The sequence below is a fragment of the Wasmannia auropunctata genome, unplaced genomic scaffold (assembly GCF_000956235.1).
Source record: "Wasmannia auropunctata unplaced genomic scaffold, wasmannia.A_1.0 LD336076.1, whole genome shotgun sequence".
NCBI lineage: Eukaryota > Metazoa > Arthropoda > Insecta > Hymenoptera > Formicidae > Wasmannia > Wasmannia auropunctata.
Window position 1 is genome coordinate 1546318 of NW_012026814.1, and position 13972 is coordinate 1560289.

General features: G+C 47.8%; 1 protein-coding gene across 4 annotated transcripts in view; it reads right to left on the minus strand.

The window, feature by feature from the left end:
* The window catches only part of LOC105449209 (trinucleotide repeat-containing gene 6C protein), a 30737-nt gene extending 17576 nt beyond the window's left edge, over positions 1–13161 (minus strand). For all 4 annotated transcript variants that reach the window (XM_011688229.1, XM_011688232.1, XM_011688228.1 and 1 more), the window contains exon 1: positions 12909–13161. The gene's annotated coding sequence lies outside the window, so the exon portion shown is untranslated. The remainder of the gene's footprint in view (positions 1–12908) is intronic.
* Between the last annotated feature and the right edge of the window lie 811 nt (positions 13162–13972).

The following is a 13972-nucleotide window of genomic DNA, read 5'->3' on the forward strand; positions in this document are numbered from 1 at the left end:
CTCTCTCTCCCCCTCTCTCTCTCCTACCATTCTTCTCCCTTTCTCACTCTCTCATTCTCTCTCGCTCTCTCCTTGTCATTCGCCTTCTCCTTCCACGATTCCCCCTTCTTTCCCACCCATGTCCTCGCCGCTCCCCTCGCCACCCTCCCCCCCTCCACCCCGCCCTTCTCTTTCTCCCCGTCAATAAGAGAATTCTCACCGTATATCGCGCGCGAATAATCTGTTATGACGACGGACGCCATAAAAATCTCCGCGCGAGGTCGCGCGCTTCATTCAAATTTAGCATTATATATACTGTCACCCGCGATTCCGCATCCGCGCGGCGGAGACGCATTATTTCCGTACGGCTTGTCGACTTAAACGGGAAGCCATCCGAGAATAATTTCCGACGCGTTACCGCTACGGCAACCAAACCCGGGGCGGATCTCCATTCAGCGAAAGAGAGAACCTGCAGCAAACTTCGCCGTGTGCGAGCTTGGAAAAGTTGGGAAAACATCCGCCCCGACGAGCGAGGGCGATGCCCCAAACGTCAAAAAAAAAAAAAAATTTATTAAAAACATATAAAAAAAAAATATATTCTGTTTACGCAATAACGTTTCAGCAAAGATCTCTCCGTAAAAACAGCTGTTAGGACTGCTGTCTGCGATTTTTGCTTGAAGCACCGCGTGAAAATGTAACGTTAAACGCGTGTTTAATTAGCGCGACGAGGCCCGTACTCGGAAATAACTAGCGTTCTCGACTGCTGGGCATTTAGAGAGAATATATAATCATCCGCGGAACGTTCAGGCCTTTTTCAAACCACAGGCATCTGCAGTGTCGTGCTAAGCAGCTTCCGCTGACCGGCGCGGCGGAGTCCCAGGAAGGGAACTCTCATTGCGCGAGCCTTGCGAGAGAGCAGCCGGTTTCGCTCGACGCCTGTTAGCATTTTTCGATGTCAAACAGCAGTATTATGTTACATTTACTCCAATTCCTATTGGCTTCGTCGAAACTGGAGTCGATCCTGGATTTTACTTCACCGCGACTCCGCGAGACTCCCCCCCCCCGGTTGGAACTCGTGAAGTATGAGAAAGAATAATACAGAAGTGCGTGGCGCGCTCTTGAGCACCGCACCGTCATGCAATTGCCAATCGATATGCCGATCCGCTATCTAATCGCTAACAACACAGTTTACCCAATGAAACCGCGCCGTCGCGTATTTTTATCGAGGGGCCGGAGGGCGCGTTCCGGGAAAATACAACGCGTATACGCGGTTCTCTCTATGTGCCTCTGGGTAAAGTCGTGCAAAAGTTGTCACGCGCGACAATGGCGCGGATAGTATTTGCCAATTCTCTATTAAAGCCGCGGCACACGGCCGAGGTTGGTGTATATCGATTAAAAATGGCGGATCGCTCGGACTGCCGAGTTGTCTCTAGCGCATCGGAACGCGAAGCGCCGCTATTCGACGCGACTTCGCCGAGTACACGCGTGTGTATGTGTATGTATGTATGTATGTATCATGTGCGCGCGCGCGCACATGCCATATACATACACACACACACATACACGTTCGACTCCGCTCGCCGAGCGTCGAGTGAAGGAGTCGCATCATCTCGCCTCTCTCGTCGATCCGCGGGGGCATTTTCCATGCGCTTTTCTTCCGCGCGTTTGTCTCTCTTCCCCCCCTCCCCCCCGTCTCGTCCCCGAGCCCCGTCGCCGTCGCCGACGTAACTGCGTTGCATGCGCCGCGAGCGCGTATTTTGAATGTCCCGTACGCGAGTATCAAAAATTATTGATCCACTCGATGCCGTTGCTGCGCGTGTGTGCTGCGTGTACGCGCGCGCGCGCACGCGCAAGGTGGTCATTGTGTGTGCTCGCGGGCCAGTGGCTCTCAACCTGTAGGAGGCGCAAGGTATACCTAAGGACTTTAAAGGCCTGTAGAGATTTCAGAGATCCTTTCACGGAAAATTCGGTCTTCGTGCGAAACTTCCGCGAGCTGCATCGATCATATATCGACGGTTTCAGAGAACGATGTCTGAATTGAATAATTCTCGTCGTGAATAATCCCCGGTATTCCAATTTGAATTTCACGTGGGCGGATTATATCGCGATACTTCGGAATTTCCGCGAGTGTCGCGAGACGGCCAGATTCGGCCCGCGGCTATTCGAACGCGCTCGTAAAACAGTCCGGTTCGACGTTGCGTCTTTGCGTCATTACTTTTAAAAAAGCCTGGGTGCACCCGTCCCGACATCGCGCGACAGCAGATGTTGCGTGAAAGATGCAAAGACGTAAGTTGAGGTAAAAAAAAAAAAAAAAATTGTATAGGATGCGGTGTAGGAGGACCAGAGATTTCCCGAGGCCTCGGAAGTGTTCCTCCTCCCTCGAAGCGCCGCGACCCGCTGGTTCGCGATCGTCGCGGGAAACTGCGTCGTTTCCGCGGCGGGGAAACCTCGCCGCGGAATTGAGAACCGCCGGAGGTGTGCGCGAGTGCACGTACAGGGTGCATGTGTATGTAAATATATACGTGCGGCGACGAGTAACGCGCGCTGTTCTCTCGGGCGCACGTCTGCCCTTCTACTGCGAGTCGCCGCTATTTTGAATACATCCTAAAGATAGCGTAATAATAGAGCGCGCGTAACCCATTACCATCGGATCCGGATCACTGCGACGGAGGGCTAATTCGCGCGGATCCGCGATCCTTCCTCGCCCCCCCCCCCCACCCTCCTTGCACCATCCCCGCGACAAAATAAACGACCCGGATAAGTTATTTCTCTCCCCTCATTATTCTCCCCACTAGGTCGAAATAAATAATTTTATCTCTCATTATCGATCGCATTCCGCCGTCTTTCCGCGATTCCCGAACCAATCTTCTCGAGGATCTTCCAAGGAAATATTACCCGCGCCCGATCGGGAAATGCTAAGTAACACCTATGCGGCCCGCTCGAATTAGTGCCAACGTATCGCTCGAAAGTGGCATCTATGTACGTGTGCTGCATCTCTGGACGGATATACAATATCAGTCGGGTGGCACACATTTTTGCGCGATATCGGGGAGACCCGCGGCGAGGGATCCTCGACTTCGTGAAAGAAGAAACGTGCAGCGGACTAGCCAGAAGGGAAAGCCTCTCTTCGCTATTGAAGGCCGATTAAAATAAACGTTGTTTGCCGAATGAGGCCGACGTAATAAAAGTTCACTCCCTCCGTGTCCGAAGGACGGTGCCGATAAGAGAGAAAGAGAGAGAGGAAGACGTGGAAAATTGATACCGTCCTTTCTCGCAGAGAAAAAAAAAAGAGCGTCTAGTAGGGCAAACGGTACGGCGAGTTGGCAAAGTCTTTTTTATCGGGACACGAAGGAATTATTATCGGCTCGAGAGAACTCGTTAGCCTCTTTATATATTGTAAAACTCGGCTCATAATTATTCTTAGAACGTCTGCTGTTATCGTCGGAACGCGCTGTTATCGTTTACGAAAATGCACGCGGGGACTCGGCGCTCCGAATATTCGACGCTTTGCGTGTCTCTGTTTACCATCTTATCTAATAACGCTCTTTGGCCTCCACTTCGCGCGTATTTCTTTGCGTGCGAAGTAAACATAAAAAAAAATATATATATATAATTCATGAAAATTTATGAAATTAAACAGAAACCGTTGTGCTCTCTTTCTTTCTCCCTTTCCCCGCGCCACGCATATCATATCCTGCAAAAAGATTATTTAAACTTCAACATCACCCCCGAGAGGAGCAAAATGGCAAAATTTTACAACAAAAACTTTCGTACTGCTGACTCGCGATAGTGAAAAGATTCCTTCAAATCTCGAATTCCAGCAACTTTTTGGTTGCCCGAAACGTAACGCAAAGTTACCGAACTCTCTCTCTCTCTCTCTCTTTCTCTGGAGAACTATTCGTCCGGAATTAAAAGCAGATAAACGTGATTTGCACGGGAAGCGAGATAAATTTTCGCGCGGCGAAACACGATTCGCGTGCGGTAGTTAATTCGCGCGATGACGCTAATTGTAGCCATGCTAATTCGATTACGTTAGCGGGGGAAGGTCATCAGTGGGCGCGCTCGTGATCAGATGCAGCGATTTTGCTGGATCAGCGAACAATGTGATGTGTCTCTGTATCGAATTGTCGTGAATAATGGCACCCAATCGCACAAGCGAGATGTCATGTTTGTTATTGAATAAAATTGCTAACCAGCGGTGCAAAAGTACTGATGCCGGTAATGCGATTAGGATATTTCACGAAATGTTATACGCGATTAAATCGTAATGCATCAGTTGGCAGCCAAATCATCTCAACTATGTATGTAAAGTTTCGTTGTAAATGTTGCTATGTTGTTTTCCTTTTTCTTTGAGAAGATAAATAAGTTTATTTTATTTTAAAAAATTTAGTCTATATGTTCGTATTCTATAGATTTCAGAGTATAATATCTACAATAGAATAATATGATATAAATTTCGAGTTTAACTATCACGCACGAAGAGATTACTGAGATATCTACATTATATCTTTTCTTTGAATTTCTCGCGATTTCAGTAAAGGGATTTCACATTTTGATCGTACCTTCTACCCTTGCTTTGAAATTCAACGACAAGTACATCGCCGGTTCCCTTAAAAGGACGTGTAACTAATAAATTTTAATCGTAGAGAGGAAAGCACGAATATTTTTAACGGATACGCCGCGTCGCCGCGTCTATGAATTACGCTGTGATTATCATTGTTGCATCAGTTTATTGATATGCAGTGATCGTAAATTACGCAAATCATAAAAATGTAGCGGCGCGGCGGCGTGAGATACGTACTGATGATCTCGCATAATAAATCGCCAATAATTAAGCAATCGGAGATCACTCGGTGATCTCCTGCTTGCCGTTAAACCCGTAATAATCAACGAAGCAGAAATCAACGGCAAAAACTCACGACGATAATTAATCCGTGAGAGAGTAATCAGGGCAATCAGGAAAGTCGTGGATCGTAGGTTACGTTTAGGAACTCGAACTCTAATACACAATTAAACCTAAATCAATGCATCCTCTAATCTACGTGCTGAATGAAAACAATCGAGAATAGAAAAATTTCGCGATCGCGTTTCGTCGTCGCGTATACGCAGGTAGAGAGAGAGAGAGAGAGAGAGAGAGAGAGAGAGATTTCATTTGCGAAACAAAGTTTTCGAGCCAATTTCCGCGGCGAGTACCGTGGACGATCAATAAGAGACGCTCGGTGTCGACGAGAACCTCAACCGTGTGCTCGTCAACCGATAACGAAAGCTAAAACGCGGCGATGCCCTTTTTTTCATGGCAAACGGCGCGCCAGGGCCGTTCTGATTTACTGGCTGAAAATTAATTCGTCAGAAGCGCCTCATTGTACTGTTATTGTTATGAGAAATTAATCGCTGGTAAATTATTACAGAACTATGGCGCACGAGGATTTACATGCGAAAGCAGCCCCACATGCACAGCAGGCCTCCGAATATGTGCCCCAATACGTTGCTCAAGTTGACGCGTTAGGGTATTTACGATCCCGGGTATTATCCATTTAACAGAAATTCTATTTAAAACACCAGGCGCGATATTTAATGCAGAGCGCGAGAGATAAGAATAAAATGGGGGAATATAAAAGACACACACATACACACGCGCGCTCGCGGCTGCTATCGATGGAAGACGCGTGACATAATAACGACAAATATTTAGCGAACGAATCGATTGATATCTTCCGCTCCACTGAGTATTATCGAATGAGAAAATAGCCGGCGCTGGCTCGGGGATCCCTCTTCTCCTCTCCTTTCCCCCTTCCCTGATATTGTCTATCGGCATAAATGCGTTATCGAGATAAATAGAGGCGTAAGAAAATCGATTTTCATTGCGAACGGGTCGTGTGCAATTCCGCACTGATATCCATCGCTAATAGATTACTCTCGGCGCGATCGTATATGTCCTGTTGCAGCGACGGTAAACATAATAAACGATGTTTTAACGGGTGTCTCCGCGCGTTACGTAACGGGTTTATTTTTATTTCCGAGCGCTCCGAAATGACACGCCAGAATCGTCACGCCGACTATACTTATATGCACATGTATGTCTGTGTGTATATTTTATATATATATATATGTGTATATATATATATATATACACACACATTAATATACATATGTATATATGTATATTATATGTATATAGATATACATATATGCGCATGTATTAAAACGCATTAGGAAATGCTCGATAATGCGACGATATCGCAAAAGTGCGGTAACGCCAGCGACGTAGCAACGTTCGCGCGAGTTGTCCGCGGTAATCTTAATTATCGTTTCAATAAGCACGAATGAAATTAGATACAAGCGCACGACGAGAAAGAAATTACCTCGTCGCGAGGAACGAGGAAAGGAATGCAAGCGTGGGCCGTTCGGAGCACGTCGAAGTTACGTGAAAATTGCACGGGAAATCGGTTTGCATTCCGCCTCATCATCGAAAAGGGAGTACCTTGGCAATTTTGCACCACGTTGCGCTCCTCGACGTTGAGATCAAGCGGGTCGGGTCTCTTAAAGATACGGGTTGTACATGCATACGGAGAGAATTTCATTGTAAAATTTACCCTTAAAAAATCATATTAATCGTAGGGCAACATAGTATTTCAACATAGAATTTCATATGATTTTCACTATTCTCTTTTCAATATACACAAATTTATTGTAGTGCACAGTAAAATTTACTGTAATATATAGTAAAATTTGTCGAAATACTATATATATGTTGTCCCACGATTAACAAAATTTTCAGGATAAATTTTAAAAGGAAATTTTCTCCGTGTAAGCTTCGTATCAACAATATCTGTAATCCGAAAATTCTCGGAATCCATCAGGCTGAATTATAAGAAAAGCGATTTCTTTAACGAAGTATCGGAGATACTCGAAGAGATAACAGCTTGAACTCGTCATCGATTTTCATCGAGCCGAAGTAACATGCCGTTCTTACGCGATATAACGCAACAATATATCGATACGCGCGTATATGAGAAAAAAATCGAAGACACCTATATCCAGTATTTCATCGCGCGCGTTCGCCAGGAATGTTTGCGTTCGACGATGAATACACCTCGCGCGATCACATCTCGGATATACCGAGACGTTTTATAGCGATTGAGAAAACTGCACCATCTAATTAATTGACGAGCGTCAATATACCTGACTGACACGCGCCACAAAAGTGTAAATCGATATAGTCGTCGCTATTCGAGAGGGCTTTTCGAACGCGCGCTCCTTCGACGCAGTGTCCTTTTCAGACACTTAATGGCATCCTCAATACGGGGCAAAATATCGATACCTAGAAGCATCCCTGGACTATGCGCGCGACACGCACGATGCATCGTCAGCATCCCTAGACACCCATACACATTCACGCGAGCAAGCGAGCGAGCGAGCGAGCGCGCGTGCACGTCGCACCGGTTCACGTCCGCCCCGCTATATGCACGGAGCCAGCGTTAGCTTGGCAACAAGCGGACGACGGGCGGCCGGCTCTTGCGGGGCAAGGTCGGCTCTTTCTCTCTCCGTCTCTCTCGCACTCTCCCCCAACTCTATTTTATCCCGGGCATATATATATATATATTTATTACGAAACTCCTGTATAGTATATCCTCGTCGCGGTGCGCGTGAACGCGCGCGCGCGCGCGCTGAAACCCGCTCGCGCAGAAAATTACGACTCCGACACGTTCGCGGGGAGCTCGTTTCACCGCCGCAGAAATCGGCGCCGTGTATTCCGGTATCCCGCAAAAAACAAAAAAATAACATGCCCACGAAGTAAATATCCACGATGCTCGATGGTATAAGATATACACCCGGGGTAATCGAGCCTCTCTCTCGCCCATTTTCACAATATATTGGTTAACGAAAAATTTGACTAAAACTTGAAAGTTAATTAAAACACACTTTAATAAGCTTATAATCAAATAAACTAAAGGTTACGTGTACATCAGTTGAGTTGGCATCAAGTTAACTTGATGGTTAAGTCCAAATCAAACGTCGTTAAACAATAAACCTCTTGGCAATTTTTAACCTTCGGGTAACCATACATTGTGAAAATGGGCCTCTGCGGCTCTCTCGCTCGAGAAAACGCTAGCGCGAGCGCGCAAAATCGCGAGTAATAATATGCACCGCGAGAGGATCGCGATACATCTATTTCTTTTTTCCTGTTCTCTTTTCTCTTCGCGCAAGTTTCGCGAAACGCGCTCGAAAGTCGCACGGTCATCCTCGCAATTTTTGCGCGTTCAGAAAGTCACCGTAAATGACAGTGTTGCAACCTTCGTGTCCCACGACTGTGCGCGCGAGCTAATGATCGCGAACCCGCGAACGACCTGAAGTTGCCTTGAGATTGAGATCCTTTTCCCCAGCGGAAATTCGATTGTAAGATTTTCCGGACGCGCGTGTCGGAAGTCGTCCCTCGGAGGAAAAAGCGCGTCGATTTTGAGTTTAATTTCATTTTGGTTCTTTTTTTCTCCAATTTATATTAATAACAAACGTCTATTAATTGCAGAACTTATTAGTCCTCCTGTTATTTATGCCTCCCTTGTAAGTGCCGACAATGCCTGGTTCGCGTTAGACGTATAAGTATAGCACATTGTAACAAAAGCAAATATCAACTTGTTGCATAGAAGAATCCGCAAAAAGTGACATCAAGTGTACAACGTGTCAGCTGTTATTATCGTGCAAAAATAATACAGAGATTAACTATTAATAGCCGTAAATTAAAAATCGCAGAAGATTCGCGTCCGGTTAAAAAAGCATTCGCGCTCTATTTCGATGTGTATTATACGCGCGATTGCAATTGTAAGTTCCACGAATGCAAACGATTAACGTCTAGTGATGAAGATGCTATTATAAGAAAAAAAATTGCATTGAACTCGTGTTTCTTTTGCATTCTCTTTGTGTATAAACGATAAGCCCGTAATAGCATTGCTATATAATTCTGCAACGTCGCCGCGGCCGGCGATGCGCAATCGGAAATACACGCGATCGCGGCGGCGCACAATAAAACGCTTCACATCCGTGAGACGATGTTATTTTTAAAGGCCCTTCAAATATGCAGGCCGATTTAACACCTCGGCGCAACTGCAGCAGTTAAAGCCGACGGACTTTCCCCGCGGGGGCGAAATTATATTAAGGATATACAAACGTGCAAATCGCGCACCGGATCTGAGACGCGCGCGTGCGAAAAAAAGCGCGAATGGCCCACGTTGCAGAACAATTTTCGGAGCAGCGTGGGAGCGAGCCGCAGATAAACGTCCGTGATATTTTTTTCCTCTCGCCGACACAGGCGGAGGAGTTTTGCGAGAAGTTTTGCGATTCGCGAAAGCGATTTTAGTGAAAGCGCGAGTGTGCCTACTACTGTCCGTTTCTCTGCCCTATTCTTCCGCGTGCCTCAGAATCCGCGCTCTCCGCGTCCGCTTCCAGTGCGCGATTCCGTGTATTGTTGTCTGAAGAAAAAAAAAATCACGACACCCTTCGCACGTCACCGTTCGCGAGAGGAAATTATTATTGTCATGCGACGCATCCTGTTTCACAACCCGCAATCTTTTCCTCTCTATCGTTTTTCAGCGCCTTCGTATAGCAAGGCGATAGACGACAGATGACTCACTGTCGGTAAATGTCGATAGAAGAAATTTGTCTTTGGAGTAATAACGGTAATTAGGAAGTGAGGAAACTTCTTTGAGGGATTCCAATGCGGCTCAGTTATACGGGGAACCGCATAAATAAATAAAAAAATCTAAAATAATCCACGCGAACGTTTTCAACGCAGTAAGATTAAACCGGGGTGCTCCGTTTATCCACGATCCGGAATTACGATGACGTTTTAGCACGCGATCGTAAATATGCAATTGCTTCTCGTCGGCCACACGCCTGCATCTCAAAGCGGGCGAAATCTAAAAAGACCTGCCTATATAATCGCGGGGGCAATTATGCGGCGGTGCATCGCATCACGTTCCCGAGATGACTTTCGGATCTCCAATATTTCAACCATATAATTAGCGAGAAAAAGTTGTGACTGCAGCTGTCCGATTGTCAGATTCAGCCGTCGAGAGAATGTTGCTAATAGCGCCGATCAAATCGAAGTTAGCCGTCCGTATTTAACGTCGAATAGATAGGATAACAGATTTAGTTTTTAAATAAAATATTAATAAAGTTCACGATCCGTACTGTAATTTCATCGCAACTACAATCAAACAGTATATATATATATATATATATATATATATTCCTTAATTAGTTCTCGCTAATTATCTATAGTGATAAAAATCGTCGGCAGCACGCAAACGACGTCGACATGTAAATCCCGCATAAAAATCCGACGCGCGTTTCCTTAATTGGGAATCGCGTCAGCATAATCAAAATCCAAATATATCAAAGCGAACGGGGATGACGAGCAAGTGTCCCGCGAGATAGCCGTCCAGCAGGTATATACAGTCATCGAGGAGCCGTCGGTTTTTCCGAAATAATCGCGACGAGATTATCTCGTGGCGGCGCGGTCGGTCGCGTGCGTCCTGCGACGGACGTCAGATAAGATAAATTTAACATTTCTCCTGGGGCATTATACCTCCGGGGCGACCGACGACGATTCGCCCTTCGCATTGTGGATATAGAGCCGCACGACCGACCGCGTCGCCTAACCTCTCTCGGGCGCGCGCACGCGCACGCGCGACCTAGCCTGCTCGCTCGCGGCAAAGAGGAAGAGACCGAATTATTTTCGCAGCGCGCCGCCGCCGCGGCCCCGGGTCGCTCCGTAATCAAATGAATATCCTTTTTTTTCCTCTCTCTCTCTCTCTCTCTTCCTCTTCCCGATTGTACGCTTCTCCCGCGCACTCCCGCGTGTGTGCGTCCGTTTATCCGCTCCGCTTCGATCTCTATCCTCGAGCGCACCGCGCGAGAGAGAGAGAGAGAGAGAGAGCGAGAGGAACGGTCAATTCCTCCAACCAGTTAACATCGATTAGCTCCGTCAAGCGCCCTCCGACCGTGCCACGTAGTGCACACACGCGCGCGGTACGCTCCTCCGCTCCGCGCACGCTAGATCCGTTAGGTACCTTCGTATGCATAATCGAACGTATGCACGGCACCGCGTCCGTCAGCGGCGCCGCCAATCGAGGTGCGCGCGACCCGAGCAAGGGCGGCGGACAAAAACGACGAAAAACTGCAACGGTGCGCGGTGCGACTCCTCCCGCGTCTCGTCACCCGCCGCAAAAAAAAATTACGGTGCGAGTGGAAAGAGAAGAAAAAAAAAAATAATAATAATGTGCCGGTCGTCGCGTACGGCGAGTTCGCGCGTCTCGTCGAGAAATCTCCTAAGCCTCGCCGACCTCGCGAACCGTGAAGTAAAAAGCGGCGAAGTAAAATCGCGAGAATACAACGCGAATTGAGCTGATACAATCTCGTCGGTGCGAGTTCGGATTTCGACATCGCAACGAGAGCGATTTTTATGCTCGTCATTGATAAGAAAATCGGAGCAAATACATGCACAGACTCTCTCTCTTTTTCCTTTTCTCTTTCTCTCTTCTCTCGTCTCTCTTTCTCTCCCCTCCCTTTTCGCTCTCTTCTCTCCCCCCCTCCCCTCTCTCTCTCTCTCTCCTTCTTCCTCGCTACAGAAAATTTACGGCGTCCGTTTCGCCGGTTAGAACGCGGACGTTCGAGTTCTTTTATTCCTAGCAGGTCGGACATGCAGCTGCCTGCTACAAAGGAGAAAAGGAAAAGACAGAATATATCCGGACGCTTCCTCTCCTTCTCGCTCACCCGGTGACAATCTCGGCGCAACCAGAAGAACCGGGCGAACAAATCCCCACGGGTGCATCCACACGCGTCCACCCTATTATCCGTCCACGAAAATCCACGCCGCGGATTAAAACGAGGAAAATCTCCGACTTCCCGTGGTCGCGCGACGATTACGCGAAACGCGCCGGGTACGCGAGAGTACGCGCGCCCCTGGGACTTTCTCTTCGCTCGCGAGTCGCGCACCCACGGCGCGGCCCTGCGGGGCAGAAACGCCGAGCGTGTGCGAGCGCACTTCCTCGCGAAGTGAAATGATCTCCCCGGGCTCGCTTGCCAAGTGTCGCATCATCGGAATCGACGCTCCCCGTCTTCAGGCGTCTTCGCCTCATACATATCCCCCAACAGAGACAGCCGACGATAAAATATATAAATACGGAAAAAAATATATAAAATACTATACGTATATATATATATATACTATATATATATGTATAGAAGATACAAAAACAGACGGTTGCGCTCGATAATAACTTTATTCGCAACCCGGGAGATAACTCGAAGTCCTAACGGACTCGACACCGTTGTCGCCTGCAACATTCCGTCGCGCTCTCGTTCCGATCGAGTATTTTTCTTTCCTCTCCTCTCTTTCTCGTCGTCTCGTCCCGGAATGTCGGTCTCCCGACCCCGACGTCGCGCTCCCGGGAGATCGACGTTAGAAAGCTGAGACCCCGCGCGCCCGCGACCGTACGACGACGGGGACGACGTACATGTACAAATCATGCAATATGCCGCTGCGGTAATCGGCGGAAATGCAGCCAAATGCGACCATCGCCAGGGCGGCCAGGGCCACCCGCCCGTCTCTACCTCTTACATAAGTTTCCGGTCACCTACGAACCTGTCAGCTAACCCGTCCGTCCGACCCGAGCCACGTTTACCGCCTCCGCGCGACGCGACCTCCCGTCATCGGCGCGCGTACGGACGTCCGCGTCTACGTGCACGTCGTCGCTTACGCGGTGCGACGTGTATTTTCGCACCCCGAGGCCGCTTCCTCGCGCGACGGTACCCTCCTGCTCGGGCGAAATACGCGAGCGCGCGAGCGCGCGCGCGCGCGCGGGCAACGCGAAAGACGGCGCAATGGACGGGATTATCCAACGCCAAAAACATCTCCAGCTCTCTCTTACCTGCGAGACGGTACGTTGCGTGCCGGCGCTCGTGTCCACAACGTCGATCCCGCTTGTCACGTCGCACGGCAAAAAAAAAATCACACTTTTCACACACTCAAAAACCACATCCTCGTTACGATCACAGTGTTCTTATTGAAAATGCGTTACGAGAGAACGTGCGTTGCCGTTAAATAGGGCATCTCTGGCTGGCTGGCTGGCGTCGTGGAGTTCGCGGACGGCTTCCGAAAGATGGCGCACGTCGCGGCGTATTTCCGTGGTGTGTGCACGCCGAGCTGTTCCGAACGTTGGCCATTTCTCTCCGAAGCTCGCAATCAGTGCATCGCACACGGCTTCTATATATATATATATATATATGATATATATGTATACAATTGATGTACGCATATAGTTGACCAGACCGCTCACTTTAATTTTGCATGCAACAAAAAGAGACAGAACAAACCTGATCCGACATTGATAGGGTCGTATATGCGCATGTGTGCACGTGTCGGTGAGTGTATCACGTGATAGGAATTCATGTCGGAATGTAACACGCAAGAAACACTATACCTTATAAGTCATTATATACGTATGCGTGAGTTTATCACCATGCAATGGCTACTCTCTTGTTTAGATTCAATAATGATAACGGAGCGCACAAACAGAGTCCAGTCACCGACGATTATTATTAAAATCGCGGCGCCAATTAGGCGCAAATAATTTCGCGACTGTCAAGTGAGCCGGGGGGGGGAGGTAATTGAAGAACATTGACATTGCCAACCATTTTGGCGGTACCGACAAAAGATCACTATTTTATCGACAGTGAAAAGATGTACGTAAAACGATCGCGTTTGTTATCCCCGCGTACAGTCAAAATGGTCGGTAATGTCATAGTTCTTTAATTACCCCCGATGGGCCCGCCGGGCCCACATTGACAATTACGAAAATTTGCCTTTGGCCGGTTCAACAATATCTCGCCAATGTCCTGGATAAAGCAAAGATCGGAGCAATAATCCTTGATATTAGTTCTGGTCAAAACTTTCCAAAATCGGCTGTGATTTAATTATACTGATGAAAAAAAA